Consider the following 15,749-nt stretch of genomic DNA (forward strand, 5'->3'; position numbering starts at 1 on the left):
GAGGTGGTAAGGTTTTGAATTTGAATTAAAACAAACAAACAAACAAAAACAAACAACAACAACAAAACCCAACAAAACAACAACAACAAAAATTAAAAAACACCAAAAAACATCTGAAAACCTCCGTTCTGTTTAAAGAAGGGTAAAGGACCAGAGCTGCCACAAGAGGCCAGCATTGCCTCTGGTTTCGTGCAGGCTTTGCAGGGGCTGTGCACGCTGTGGCTGCCATGCTCAGGCAGTACCCAGCACCCTGGCAGGTGGCACACGTGGCACTGGGGACATTCTGCCCTTCACTTGTTGCTCTCCGGCCCTGGGCTGCCCTGGGCCCCTTGGCAATGTCTGCAGGGACAATGTGGAGCCATGTGGTGCAGGAGGACCTGGGTCTCAGCAGGTCACTTCGCATTTAGGACTTTCCAAGGCTGTCTGGTACCTGGTCCTGGTTTCTCCTTCATGTGCCTGGATGATCCCTTTTCATCCATGATAGTTATGCTGGTCTGGGGAAGCCGTGTCCTTTTCTCACTGCTCTCCATCCGCTGTGCCAGAGGGAGGCTGTGAAGCATTTCTTCCTGTGGCAGAAGCATCAGCAGCTGGTGGGACAGTATGGGAAGGCAGCAAGTAGCTCTCAGATTGTTTTGGGAGGTGTAGTGCCAGGATGACCTGACTGCAGCCAGCAATTCCTTGTGTAAAATCAAATGGAGGAGAACCAGTGTCATTGGTGAGCAATTCCACTTAATGAGTTACTTGGGTTTTGGGCTTCTCTTTCCTCTTCTCTTTCCAGGTGGTGGAAACCCTGCACACGATGTGCAGCATCACTTCCCATCCTCACATTTCATGTCCAAGCACTGGGGTTAGACCTGGCACTGTTGGAGTGGTGGAAGCTTTTTGCTTTGACAGAGCTTCATATTCCCTGGCTTGAGGGCTTCTGAAGCTGCACTCAGTGCATCAAATAGGTGCTGATCTAAACTTGAGTGTATTCCCTGGGGGCACTCAGCCAAGGCTTTTTCTGATTTTCTGCTGGAGAGTCAGTATCAATCTGATTCTATTGGGAAGAGTTAGACTGCACTAGTGCCATGTGTTATTTGCTCATGAAGTTGTTGAGAATTGTCCCTCCAAAGTAAATATGAAAAGAGAGATGAATTCTCTCTCCCTCCACAGGAGATTTCTTGCCCAGCAGGTGCTGCCTGCTGAAAAAATGTTTTTTTTTTTTTTTTTTTTGCCACAAGGAAGAAGGCAAGAACTGCACTGGCAGCAGCAGGGTCACAGCCACCACAGGTGTCCCCACTACCTGGGGACTTGCCAGGAGCGCTCTGCAGGCAGGGTCAGTCAGTGCTTTCAGCCACTCATCATTTATTAAGAGGATAAAATGTGCTGGAGAGACCATGTCTGAGCACCAGGACGACTAAAACCTGTCCCTGCACCATTCTTCCCTCTGGTTTGAATTCCTGCACTTTTGAGGATGGAGTAAATGCATTTCTCCTTATCCAACCTTAATTCAGGAGGAGCACTTCAAGTCTGTGGTGTTTGTGCTATGTGCTTTCAGGCTGTAGCATCAGCTCTTGGGGTTTGACCCAGAATTTGCAGTATTTTTATCTTTCCTGAAGATCCAGGTCTGGGAGGCACGTGATGACATGAACTGATGACATTTGGGGGGGGGGGGGTGGGGGGGGAGTATGTAAAGCAGCTCTTGTTGCTACGAAAACCTTGAAAACACAAACTATAAAAAGAATTCTTAAAAAAAAAAAAAAAAAAAAAAAAAGAAAAGTGACGAAACTGATGAAGACCTATATTCCTATATTGATTTAACCTGCCCCTGGCTCTCATCAGCACTGAGCTGCTGGTTCCTGATGCTGAATTCCCACAGCCCATCAACAGAAAAGCACAATATCTTTCCCCAAGGTACTGCCCTGAAGACTTTTACTTGTCTGAGAGAGCTAACACTCCTGGAAATGAAGGAAGAACCAAGTTGTTTGTACAAGATGAATGTTAAATGGGCTCCACAAAGATTTCTGTTCATTCCTCTGCATTTATCAAAAAAGGAGAATAATTACTGGTGTCACAGTGCTGCAAGTCAGTCTTGGTTTGGGAGAGAGGGAGAAATATGGTAGTAAGTGAACTTCCAATGTAGATATAGTTGCATTTAACACTTAGGAGTAGCAATAAAGATGAAAGTTGTAATTGTGTGTGCAATTTCAAAGCTCACAACATAATTTTATATCCTCAAACATCTGTTTAGGATTAGAGCAGAGTGCTACATAACTGGCTCATTTTTATATCTATCAGTTAGGCACCATCAAGTTTATTATAAATTCAAACTTATTTATGTAAACACAAACTTGGGTTGAACAACTCCACAGAGTGATGATCCTGAGGACAGTGTGTGTGGAGCAGCAGACGTCCAGCTGGCTGCTCAGCAGGATGCTACTACATGGCAAAACTCATGGCTCCAGAGGAAGATGGCGCTTGCAGGAAGGTGACAGTGTTTTACTTAGGAAAAATTCTTCCAGGGGCTGATGGAGGCTTTCATGACCTGCTCGCCCAGGATTGTGAGCACACCTTGTCTTCACCTCAGTGTATTGTATTTTTGGGTAAATACAGCACTAATGCTTGGCTGCAATGTGATAGCTCCTCTCCCTTCTCTCATTTTCAGTGTTAGTAGTGAAGCTGGTAGAGGGGAAGGTCTTGGGGTAGGCTTCTGCTTGGAGGACCAAAGGAGTGATGAAGGACCTGGTATTAGGAAGGAATTCTTGCCTGCAAGGGTGGTTGCCCAGAGAAGCTGTGGCTGCCCCATCTCTGGAAGTGTCCGAAGCCACGTTGGACAGGGCTTGGAGCAACCTGGGATAGTGGAAGGTGTCCCTGCCCATGGTGAGGGGTAGAATAAGATTAATTTTATGAGCTTTACATGGGAGGTGCTGTGCAGGTGCCATCCAGTGTGGGTTTCCCAGGCTGCTCCTGCAGGCAAAAAAAGTTTCCGAGGTTTTGGGGAGCAGCAGCACCCCCAGATCCTCATGGGTGCTGTTCAGGTGGATTTGCTGTTGGTTTCCCAGCTATGTCATGATGGAATGCTGAGGGCTCTTCTTGCCAGCTTTGTGCTGGGTTATGGTGCCTGGGCAGGCTTTGTGCTCCCTGCACAGGTTGTCATCTCCTATGGGCTCTGTCCCTCGCCTGTATCATCATGTGGCTGCCCTGGCTGTGCCTCTTATCAACCAACCTGGCAGATACCATGGCCATTGGCCTTCAGTGTCTGCAGAGGGAAGTAATTAAATTTAGTAGAAGTCACCATCCATTTTACAGCAATAGTAATTAAATGTAATTGGAGGTGTGATTTCTAAACAAGGCCGTATGTTTTTTTTTCAACGAGATGTTTCACATCAAGAAAAGCAAATAAGTAACCAAGGACATGCAAATGTGGTGTGCAATGTGAACCTGTGACCTTACCTGCGCTCCCTTGGCAGTGCCTATTACCAGGGACACACCTCTGCCCTGGTTTAATTGAACAATGCTGCCACTAACAGGTGGGAGAAATCTGCTGGTGTTCGAGAACCTTGTTTCATCAGCAAAGGAAGGTTTTAAAAACTAAAGCAGCAGCAGAAGCTAGGGAAGCTGTTGGATTCCTGCTGCCTTGTCTCTGGAGGAGTCTGTTCCATTGCAGATCTCCTCACAGTGGGATGAGGAGGATGGTGTTTCATCTCCTGACTTTGCTGTAAAACCTTTGCTATGCTGTAGAGACCTTCCTGACTAAAGCAGTTATTAAAAGTAACTTAATTGTCAGGATATTATACAGTTTAAAAAACAGGCCTTCAGTGGGGTTTTCAGAAGTGCAGAAACATGGTCAGTTGAAAATTGCCAATTAAAAAGACTCAGTTTGGTCACGGCTCTTCTCCTCCAGCTTAGGGAAAATATGAACTAAGAGATTCAGTAGCTGATGCTTCTGCTACCTGTGCCCTTTCCTGCCACATGAAAACATCACCTGTGGCCAGAGGGAGTTGCCCTGTGCTGATGAGAGCCCTGGGAATAGGGATGGCAGCACTGGCACCTGCTTTTGGGTACCTTGGGTTGTTTGAATGCATGAATGTCACCCTGGAAGGTGTGAGCTGGGCCCTCATTAAACGTGCAGCACAGCCCTGGAGCTGTGGCGTGCTGTGGGACATCAGACAGCTACAGAAACTGAGCTGGGCAGTGCTGCCAACCTTTTGGCCCTGGTGCAGTGAAAGCTGAGGGAGAGGTTAACTCAAGGCAAGAACAGAAGTGAAGACATCCTGTCTGGTGATGCTGACTGCTCTGATGAGAGAAAAGATAAGGACATTTCTGGGGAAAGAGTTTAACAAGGACATTATTAGCATAAGAGGGATTATCAAGAAAATTGTGTTTCTAAAGGGGACCGGGACAAGGGGGTCTGAGTGGAAAATTTTTGTACAAATGTAGTGACCTATAAATACTGGTAAACTGGTGTAGTGAACTGACTTTGCTTGGCTGGCATAAGCAGAGTCGCTGTGTGTCAATCCCCACAGGGTGTGTTTTATTTGCAGGATTTTTTACTCCATGGGAAGGGAATGCTGTGTGGCACCATGCCGATGCACAAGGGGCAGTGACGCTGCTGGAGAACCCACTGCTGACCAGCAAAGGTGGGGAGGACGAGAAATGTGCTGAGTTAATGTTTTAAAATCTGAATTACTATTTCACAGATGACTGAACTGGCAGATCAAGAAGTTCATTGCTGTGGTTTGTGTGCCAGTGGTTTGGGAGCAGGTGTTTACAGAAGTAATGTGAACATGGATGACTTGGAGGTGTCATTATATGTTTCATCTAATCCTGTCAAACAAGCAAAGTGACTGCAGGGGACACCCCACGGTGCCTGTTAATCCAGATCTGCCTGTGGTGCTGCCACTGATTTTGGTTTTGGGTTGGTTCTGCCCTGTGAGCAGCCGTGTGCCAGGCAGGGGTTCCCACTCTGTCACTGCTGGCTGCTGGGACGGCGTGTGGGGAGTGTCAATAGCCAGCCAGGCTTTTCACTGGGCAAATGATGTGTGGCCAGCTTGAATTCTTCAGATCAATAACTCAGTGACAGGCAGCTTGAGTGCTTGGAAATAGCATTAAGCCCGACACTGCTGTTTTGTGTATTGCAAGGGATCGAAGAACACCAGGGCCTGAATTGCAGAGCTCCATCACTGTGTCAGGGCTATAAGTGTGAATATAAAGTGCTGTGGAAGAATGTGTGGCCTCTTTGAAAGGTGAAAAGGAAATGTTAACACTTGGACTTGCCAGCTGCTGGGGAATGGACACGAGAGCTGGGACCAGTTTCCACCAAAGTGCCGTATCTGGTCACTTTGCCCATTCACCAGCTGTAGGAAGGACTGGAATGTAGAATGGTTTGGGTTGGAAGGGACCTTACAGATCACCAAGTTCCAAGAGTCTGCCATAGGCAGGGACGCTTCCAGTCCAATAGGAACTGAGGTTCCCAAACTCCCAGAGGAAGAAACCCTGGATAGAGGATGCAATCCTTGTACATTGCAGAATCTGTTGTGAGCAGCGGGGAATTTGCTTGCCTTATGGCCAGGATCCACAGGAAACTCCTTTTCCACTTAGGCTGATAATATTTGCTATGCAACAGAATAGTGGTTAATCTCTATCTATGATTTTTTTCATCTCTCAGAAGAAACACCATTTTTGCTCATGTTCCTGAAATACATATGTGTAGTGAGTCAAGCACAAAGATCCTGTGGCACAAAGCTGATGTAGAGCTTACAGGGTGTTCTTCATGATTTTATTCCAGGTCTTGAATTTAATCCAATGTAACTGGTTCTTAAACCCTGCCTCTTCTGAAAGATATTTAAAGAAATGCAAATTTTGAACATATTCTCTTCAAAGAAAAAATAAAATTGCTGTACCTGAAATGGTTAAATTATTGTTGCAGACTAGGGTTCCTCTCCCTCCTTTTGCATTTTAGTTACTCTGATTGCTGTTCTTTTAAAAGCTACCACTAGTTTTAAAGCATCAAATTTTTGGCTTTGGGAATCAAATGCCTAGGGAGGAATTTTAATATTGCTTTTGCTAATTTGCTGGGAAGTGAAAGTTAAGCAAGATAATCAGGCATTGAGTAGAGCTGGCAGATGACAGTCATTACAGACAGAAAAGTCTGGTGTCACTTGTGAGTAGGTTTAGTGTAGCAGTAGTAAAACCAGCACAATGTCATTAGAGTCGTTCTAGGAAAAACATTTCAGAAGCTGGCTCTGAATCCCAGTGAAGTCTGTGCAAACACTCCTGCTCACTTTTAAAGCCTGAATAAAATCCGAGATGATTGCTAAGCTACTCGTAATGTCTCCAAGGTCAGAGGAAACTCCCTGTATGGGCTTGTCTGTGTAAAAGGAAAAAGAAAATATTCGACCAAAAAGCCAAACTAACCCTGATGCCTGAAGAAATAGCATAATAAAAGCCTGCATTAAAAGGGAAGTTTGGGTAGTGAAATGGTGATGGAATGTCTCTGTTTTCCCCATGGACTGTGAGTGCCACTACTGAGCTCAGCAGTTGAAATCACTCTGTTGTTGACTTTACATGTTGACTTGTGTCCTTGTTGTTTTGTCTTCAAGCTCTATCTAAATGTGTACCTCTATAATTCAATACATATGTATTTGTTTGACATGTTGCAGCATTTCAATGGATGTCATTTGCCTGTGAACAAAGGTTTTCCCCATCCCTACCATCAGCAGCCTTTGCTGAATAATCAAGATGTAGCCTTGTCCCGCTCTGGTAGCCTGAGGGGGTTTGAGCAGCTCTGTGGGGTTTTGTCATTCATTTGGATGCTTTGCCAGTGTGTTGTGCACCTGTACAATGTCAAATACATATTGCCCACAGCAGCATTTAATAGACTTCCTGATGTCAATGGGAAGTCAATAACTCGAGATCTTAATTGCAGGACATGTCTGGATCCTGGCTCGTGGATGGTGTTTTCTGTGTCATATAACTTCAGATATTTGGAACAAATCTAGAATATTGTTTTCTCTATGGCCCTAGGAAAGAAAAATAACATTTTGAGATGCAGTGGTATAGAGTAATGTTCATTTTTTTTTCTGGAGAAAGATCTGCAAGGTGGGTCCTTTTCTCAGCACAATGAAACATTTAACAAATTGTTCCAGTAAGTCAGTTTTGTAGAATAAAAGGAAAAGCATTAGAGAATTCCCATTTGTGAGATCAGAAAGGAAAAGGTGATGTATAGACAAAAATACTGATTAAAAGCTACATTCATCCTTATGAGAGGAATGCAAAATATGCTGGTGTGGCATGTTGTGTGGGGGAGTGTAACCCTTTTATGTAGTTGATTATTGAGCTAATACTATCCTTAATCAGTCTACAATTGAATGTAGAACTAGCTGAGGCTCAAATTCTCTCCCCTGATTTTCAGAGCCCTGCACTAGAATTAATCCTGGCAATTTGTCAAACCAGGGCTGGAAATCAGCAGTTTTAAATCCCCCGAAGCCGTTTCCTTGCATGGAGGAAGGTGGGGCAGGAATGCTGATGGCATCTGCCCTTTCGGTTTATAGCTGGAATCTCAGGTAAGTGAGACCCCAGGGCAAAACTCTGAGTATAAGGTGTAAGTATGGATGCAGCTGGGCATAGCAGGGCTAGAAATAGGAGCCCTGACCTCCAGGGTAAACATTCTTTCCTTTGCATGTATACTAAACCCAGAATTTATTGTGGTTTTAAGAAAAAATAAGAATTTCAGAGACAGTAATAACCAGAGCTAAATCCAGCTGTTGATGTGGCCAGTGGTTTTGGGCTCTTGACCCTCAGCCATGATGCTGGCATAGCTGCTCAGACCAAAAGATGGCACTATTTTTCTATTTCACTGTAAAGGAAATTCCTCTCTAAATCAGATTCATTCACTGTTGAACTTCTCTCAAAACCACTATTTTTCTGAGGCTTTACATGCAGCTAAGTCCATTATTTTGAAGGCCAAATTGCTGCCAAAAAAAATCTTCAGCTAAAAATATATGTCTATAAACTAATAACGCATCATCCTGATGAATGATAACACAGAGGAAGACTTTTTCTCTATTATTAATGGCCAGTGTTTGTTATATTGTTGTGTTTAGTCCAAGAGGCCTTGATAGAGAGAGGCAGCTTTTCAACATGAATGGTACTTCAACCAGCATTTTATAATTTTTACACAAAAAAAAAAAAAAAAAGAAAAAAGATCCCTGGAATATTTAAGCTCCCTGTTATTATTAAAAAATGGAAGCTGCAGGCTGTGGGAGAGGGATCAGTTGTGGGATCAGATGGCAGTGCTGCCATCCCTGAGGACAGGAGAGCAAAGCTCAGGGTGCATTCAGGGGCTCCCCCAGGTGGGAGCACGGCCCTGAGAGTCCTCAGCTTAAAGCAATTCAGGTATTAGCTAAGACAGACTTTAGGTCTTGCTGCAGGTGAAGGTTCTGATCCTCAGGTCACTATAAAAGGTTCCTTCCTCTCAGCAAAAGGCAGGAGTGTGCACCAGAGCTGAGCACGGGTCCCACAGCACCTCACCTCTGGCTACTCAGCTCGATGAATTATTTAGGGTCAGCGTAGGATTTAGACACTCGATCATTGTATGTTACTTGTCTTTGATGCTGCACTTTGGCTGCCCTTCTTCTTCCCAGGGAAATCATCAGGACATGGTGTCTGTCTGGAGCAGGGTCCTCCAAGTGTCTGGGGGGCACTGGGATATTCTGGTTGCCTGCATTCCCTGGAGAAGCAGCTGTGACATGGCATGGCTTTCCTCAGCGTGGCTGGGATAACCAATAGCAGTATTTTTGTGTCATATGAAGTCCCTATAACTGCCTGATACAGCCAAAGAAATGAAAATTTAAAGCAGAAGGGAGTAGTAACACTGGGTTGAGTGATCAGAAGAGACTCCTGTTCCCTGGTGAGGTCACTTAGCCCAGCTGCTTAATTGGAGGTGATAATGCAGCATACATTTCATCTGGCAGTGTCTATATTGCAGCTTATCAAATAGGCTGAAAAGCTCAAGAATAGCAGAACAGCAGACCCCAGCAAAGACAAAGGGATGAGAACAAAGTTCATTTCATTAAGAAAATGCAGGAATAAAGGAATAGAGCTTTTCAGAGCAGCCTCATTAAAAGCCTAGGCAAATTAGTGACATTATGGTTTATTAAATATTATTAAGCCAAGGACAAAAACCCTTCCTACAGAATGCTCACTACAATGGCTAAAAATAAAAAAAAAAGGTGCTGGGGAAAAACTGTGTTTTCACTTAAATGCTGCCCTATAATGTAATCCTGAGATCTCTTGGTTTTAGCTTTTAAAACACCAGAACATTTACTAAACATAATTCTGGAATTGAACTGTCCATGCTGAACTTGAACATTTCAGCCAAATATCTTGGGAGGTCTCATAAGTTCAGAGAAACACCAGCCAGTGAAAATATTTTCCAAGAGTCCATTTGTGGGGAAGAGTGTCCCAGATTTTTCTTTTTCCTTTTTTTTTCCTTGAAAGATAATTTGCAGTGGCACATATGCAAGTGCATGCATATTGATTTTATTAATTAAAATTAAGAATGTGCAAATCTGCCTCTGCGGAGGCTGCGGGGTAGGGAAAGGGAAGGTTAATCACACTTAGCATTTCCTGCTTCCCATGCTCAGGATTCCCCGCACACAGGCGCTGTGTGTCAGCCCTGATTGGGATGCAGAGCTCCTTCTGTCCGTCTTCTGTCTCTAGACTGTGGCACACATTGTGAGGAAGATAAAACAGAAATAAAGATCCCTTGACCAGCTGATTGCAATGCAAACTCGGAGCTGTTTGGCACAGACCTGGACTGGGCACAGACCTGCTGTCAGCAATTAGAAAAGGGAGAAAGGCTTTGAGTTGCAGACACAGACATCTCCTAAACCAGATATTTTGAGGTTGCTTTTAAGCACAGAGGGCAGGGAACAGATCTGGTGTGAAATAAATGAGGTTAATACATGTGAAATATATCTCATTAATACATGTGAAATACATCTCATTCTTTTTAGCTGATTGTGATTGACAATGCCCACTGAAGTGCTGGAGTGGAAGGGCAGTGGAGGATTTATGTGTTGTTGATACTCAAACTGATAAAGGGACCATGAGGAAGTAGTGATTGTTGTTATGTTTGCCACACAAGGACATAATTTCTGCTGAAGACTTGGACAGGCTTTTCTTAGAGCTGACTCACACATGAAGCTGCAGTGGGATTTTCAGGTCTTGTGCCCCACTGGAGTCACCTTCTGTATGGCTCAGTTGAAGTGAAGTCTGTGCTGGCTGGCAGGAGTGTGAAGTAGTAGGTCAAGGATGATGGAAAAGAAAGCCAACGTTCTGCTCCATCTTGATGGGCTAAAAGCTGTCTGCATGTCTGTGGATGAAGTGAAAGGAGTCCCAGTATTGGTCAAGAGATTAATGTGTCATCAAACCACAGAACACCTGAGCAATCTGGTCTAGTGGAAGGTGTCCTGCCCGTGGAAGGAGGGTTGGAATGAGGGGGTCTTTAAGGCCCCTTCCAACCAAAACCATTCTGTGATTCTGTGAGCAGAGTACCTTGTGTAGCTGATGATCTGTGTGTGCAAGGCGCATCTTCAAGGGTTTCTATTTTACAGGGGTAGTGGCCTCTCTGGTCACCTCCTGTAGAGAAGGTAAAGCTGGATGACTCTGCTGGATATGGGCTATGCTCATGTTTCCCCACTTTGTCCCCAAGCCATGTGTGTCAGAGCACCAGCTGGACACACAGACACAAGCACACATCCAAGGGTAGGGGCTGGATTGTGACAGAGATGTTGCTTGTGCCGCTGGCTGTTGCAAAGCCCAAATGAATTCTTACAGAGGTTGACAAAAATAACCTCGTTTGCATTCATTTCAAATCCCATGAGGTGCCTGTCTTCATTTTTAGGCACCTAAATACTTCTGCAAATCTCCCTCTTAATGCTGCGTGAGCTGGGGCCTGATCTGGCACATCAAACTTCAGCTAAAACAGGAGCTCCTAGATCTGAGCAGCTCCTAAAATGAGAAGCAGAACTTCTCAAACATATGCTGAGGTCAAAATTGCTCATGTTAGTGAGAAAGTAATTTATGGAGATATGCAGATTTTTTATTTTTAATGTATTTTTAAGGGCTTTTGTTGCAGTTGTTTTTTCATTTATGCAAAAGCAAGAGGCCTTAGCATAAATAAAAGAAGATATTTCTATCAGCAGTAACACACTGGGAATTGTTTGGGTCAAATAATTTCACCCTTTTGTTAAACATTGCTTTTGGAATATTATCACATCCACTTGTTATATTAGCAATCTGTTTATCCAGATAACTGAGAGGCAAATATAGCCTGCCAGCTTCTCAGGAAGACAAAGACAGAGTGGAGAGTGTTTATATGATCCTGCACAGAAATGACATATTTATTTTGATAAGATATTACAGAAATCCAAAAGAGAGATTGGACATATAGCTGTAAAATACTTGTCACCATGAAGTAATGCCCACTTTCTGTGCCTGATGGGCTGCTGTTGGTAATACCAATCCAGATGGGTGGCTTGGCTAGATGGATCACTGTATCCAAGTGACACCACGCCCAAATCCTGGTACCCTTCTATGCTGGCCCTGGGGTTGTGAGGATGCTTGAGTGGGTGCAAGGGCTGCTGTTGCTACCTCCTTATTTCTCAGGGGTGAAAGGGGAGGCTGTTTTTTTTTCTTGTCTTGACCAGCATTGCAGTGGCTTTGCTCAGAGGTCTGAGCAGGTTGATGTCTGCTGGGCTGGTTGTCCTTAGCCCAGCTCATTCCCACCTTGGCATCTCCACTTTGGTGAATGCAACAGCAGTGCTGAGAGAGCTCTGCCTTTACTTGTTTCTGAATATTTTGAATGTTGCTGGAAGCAATGTAAAATGTATTAATAAGTTTGTACCCCCCCCACCCCACAAAAAAAAAAAAATCTAAGAATGAAAAATTGCTTAGAATCTCCTGTCAAAACAGCAATGCTACAATGCCAATTCTGCAATTACAGGGATCGTGCATGCATGAGTGATGAGACTTTTACATACATGAGAAATAAGAAGATGGTATTTTAAAATACAATTTAGTTTTACTTCATGATTATGTGGAACCAGGATGATGCATCACAGAGATATCCCTATGCTCAAATATTAAATTGTTTGAACATTTATTTTTATCCAGAAGCAGTACCTCGAGCAATTCTTCAGAATTTTCAGAATTGACTAGAATTATATTAGTCACATTTTTATTACAAAGACAGTAATTTATGCAGGTGATTTAGAAGGTTTTGATTTTCATCTCTGAAGACCTGAAGGGTCAAAAAACATAAATCAGAGTAGCACATGGCAGTGCTGAACATCCAGGCTATATAAGTACTAATAATTACATTTTAGTAAACCCTTAAACAGTGTTGTGTGGAGTGGAGAGTCTGTAGCCCTGGAAAAAGAGGTCATGAAGCAACTGATAGTATGGAAGAATTCATAAATATTAATTAATAAATAATAAAATATTAATTATTTTTTAAAATCTTCCTGGGAGCATGAGTCACAATGTGGCCTCACAAAAGAAGAGTCATTTCATAAAAACAGAGACATCATCACTTTTTGCAGCTCTGTCTGAAGGAATCAAACCAGCTTTTTACCCTCCTGGAAAGTAAAATGTCCACACATTTTAAGAGTTACTCTTTGCAAATAATTTAAAATATTGTTTCTTTTTTTTTTTCCTGCAAAGAACTTCATATGAAAGGTACTGAATATCGTAAACAAGATCATTACTCTGCAAACCACTGTGTCAAAGATGCAAATTGCCTTTTGTCTGGAGTGAAACAGGCTGTACTTGCCACTCACACCTGCTGACTCCTGAGACTGAACCTGGAGATCCCTGCCCATAATAAAAATAAAATCCCAGACAAGAGCTGTTACAGGTAAGCCTGCAATTTTTTGCACTGTGTGGAATGGCATAAAGACTTGATAGCCTTAAACATTACTTTTTTGGTTTTTCTCCAAGGCACAGGCTTGAAAAGAACAGTTTTATAGAATAATGGAATCATAGAATGGTTTGGTTTGGAAGGTACCTTAAAGAGCACCTCATTCCAGCCCCCTGCCATGGGCAGTGACACCTTCCACTAGCCCAGGTTGCTCCAAGCCCCATCCCAGGAGCCCTTATATTCATTTTGGGCGTCCTCTTCTGGGCATCACTGACACAAACATGTGAAGACAAGGACATCTCAAAAGCACAAATTGCTTACTGACAGTATTGGATTGCTGGTAACCATTTGCTTAGGGCAATTACCACTAATTATTTAACAGAATTGGGAAAGCAGAAAAATAATCCATAAAAGGTACTAGGGACACATTACTGCGTGATAATGGGATTTTACAAAGATAGACAAAAAGTACTCTGATGTAAATGTCTGTAGATGTACAAAAACAGATTCAGATTTTTGTTACTTGTGATATTTCATGAAAAAAAAAACTAAATGCTGCCTTGTATTGAGCATAAGATTAGGTTTTGGCTGATATTTATTTATGGAGGATGAACTTCTTGATAATTTAGAAAGTATGTAAAGTGCATCTAATTTTATTCCCCCAGATACACACATGAGATTCTGTCTAAGCTAAAATTAGCTGAGTGTTTTTTTGTCTAGACCATCTGTAGATGAAATTTTATCTTGCAGAGTATATGCATACCCAATTGTAGCATAATGACTTGAGCCTTCTGTCCCCTCTGAGGGGCAGGAAGGAGAAATGCTCCATCTCAGATCTATGGGTTGGATGTTCCTTCTCTCTTGGTCAGGGTTTCTGCTTTCTACCCCAGCTGCCTTCCTTGCCAAATGACCTGAAGTCAGGCTTATGGGAGGTTGTGACTTTCTTTTATTGTCCCTGCCCTTTTCATCTGTAAAAGGAGTGTAATGAAACTCATTTAGACCACACAGCTGCTGTGAGGATTATTGAATTGAAAGTGGTTTTGGACTGTCAGTTGAAAGAATGCCCAAGTATTGACTGGTATTAGTTCTGGTCTTTACTCAATTTCTGTAATTAATTAAGATGGCAACTGTATTTGGGGAAGAGTTTGATCATATGGAGCTGCAAGAGCAGGAGTGGCTAAGCTGGCCCAGCACAAGCCCTACCCACTTTGTGGCTCTGTCCCAGCCCTGAGAGCCCACAGGAGTGGCTGGGTTGTGACCCGACACCACACCTCGAGCCCTGCTTGTGCTTTGCTTGGGGGTTATCCAGGGGGCTGCTGGAGCAGGGGGTCACTGCTGGGCTCTGCTGCTCCCCACTCCTCCTCCCAGGGAGGGCTGTGATCTCCTACTGCCCCCCTTTCTTACCCATGGACATCATGAGTTCCACTCTGTGGTTTTTGACAGCTTCTTGCTGCACAGCTGGTGCCATTGCAGAGCCAAGCAAAGTGAAAATGGGTTATTTTGCTATTAGAGCAAACCATGGGTTACTGACTGCTTTCTTGTATGTTATTCCAGCTATCCTAGAATCATGGAATGGTTTGGGATTGGAAGGTGCCTTCAAGATCATGCAGCTCCCCTGCCATGGGCATTGGCACTTTCCACTAGACCAGACTGCTCAGAGCTCTATCCCCAGAGAAGCACGAGGCTCTACTAATTATAATATAGTAGTAATAATAATAATGGCAATGACAATGTAATGTTTTCTGCTAAACGGTATCCTAATTGCTTTCAAAAGTTAGTTAACAAGCCTTAATTACAGCTTTTTAAAAGCATGTTTTTAAAATTTGAATTGTCATTCCAACAGTTCACTTTGTTGGAGTCTATTAGGAGAGCAAGTAAAATCTTGTGGTTTAGTCCCGTTGGTAGTGAATGGAATGAAGCCAGTGGATTGCAATGTGTGAGGGAAACTGATCCCTGGAGAAGTGTTTGTTTTTTGCCAAGACAGAACATACTGCTGCATGAGGTGTCTGCAGCTGCTCCCATATGTACAGGCATTTTGCATGAAGCTGGCCAAACTTTGTTTACTGAGCACCACTTTTGATGCAGTTATAGATCTCAACTGCTGTGCATCAGTGCTGGACAAAACCCTCTAATAATGATGATGATCTTATATTTATTATCTACAAGTCTTCCATTCCCATGGAACCCCGTTGTGTTGATTCAACACACGAAGTCTTTAATCTACAGAATTGCAGCTAACAAGACCTTGGATTGCATTGAAGTCATAATATCATCTGTGAATTATCTTTGCACCTTGTGCTTTGGACAGCTGGAGTTGCAGTGAGGGCACATGGATTGTCTGGAGTGAGACAATGACACCACCTCAAGATGGAAAAAAAGGAAAAAAGAGCAATGCAATGAGCTGGCCTAAACAAGGAGTATCTCTTCTGTGACTATTAACTAAGTACGATTGCTGACTTGATTGAGAAATCCTTGATAGAGGGATTTAACCACATAGATTTGATTTCTTTGTTTGAAAATTGGGGTTTTAAAAATTGTGTACTTAGAGATTTAATTCAATCACTTGATATCAGGTGTTTCCTAGGTAGCAGAATCAGATGCTATTGCTAGTCAGCATGTTGTCAGAATGCTGCTACTTCCTTCAGAAGGTTATGCAAAACAGCTACGTTACCAAAATTAAGAGAACTGAAATGTTAAAATGTGGGGATTGGACTCAGCTCCCTGAGAACAAGACTCTGAAATGCTTTTTATAACCTCCTGCTTCACTCTCTTCATATTGACTCACATCATTATGCAAATGCCATAAATTGCAATAAAATCAATTAAAGGGCTATTGAGTCTC

Source organism: Vidua chalybeata, chromosome 15, assembly GCF_026979565.1.
Source record: "Vidua chalybeata isolate OUT-0048 chromosome 15, bVidCha1 merged haplotype, whole genome shotgun sequence".
Lineage (NCBI taxonomy): Eukaryota > Metazoa > Chordata > Aves > Passeriformes > Viduidae > Vidua > Vidua chalybeata.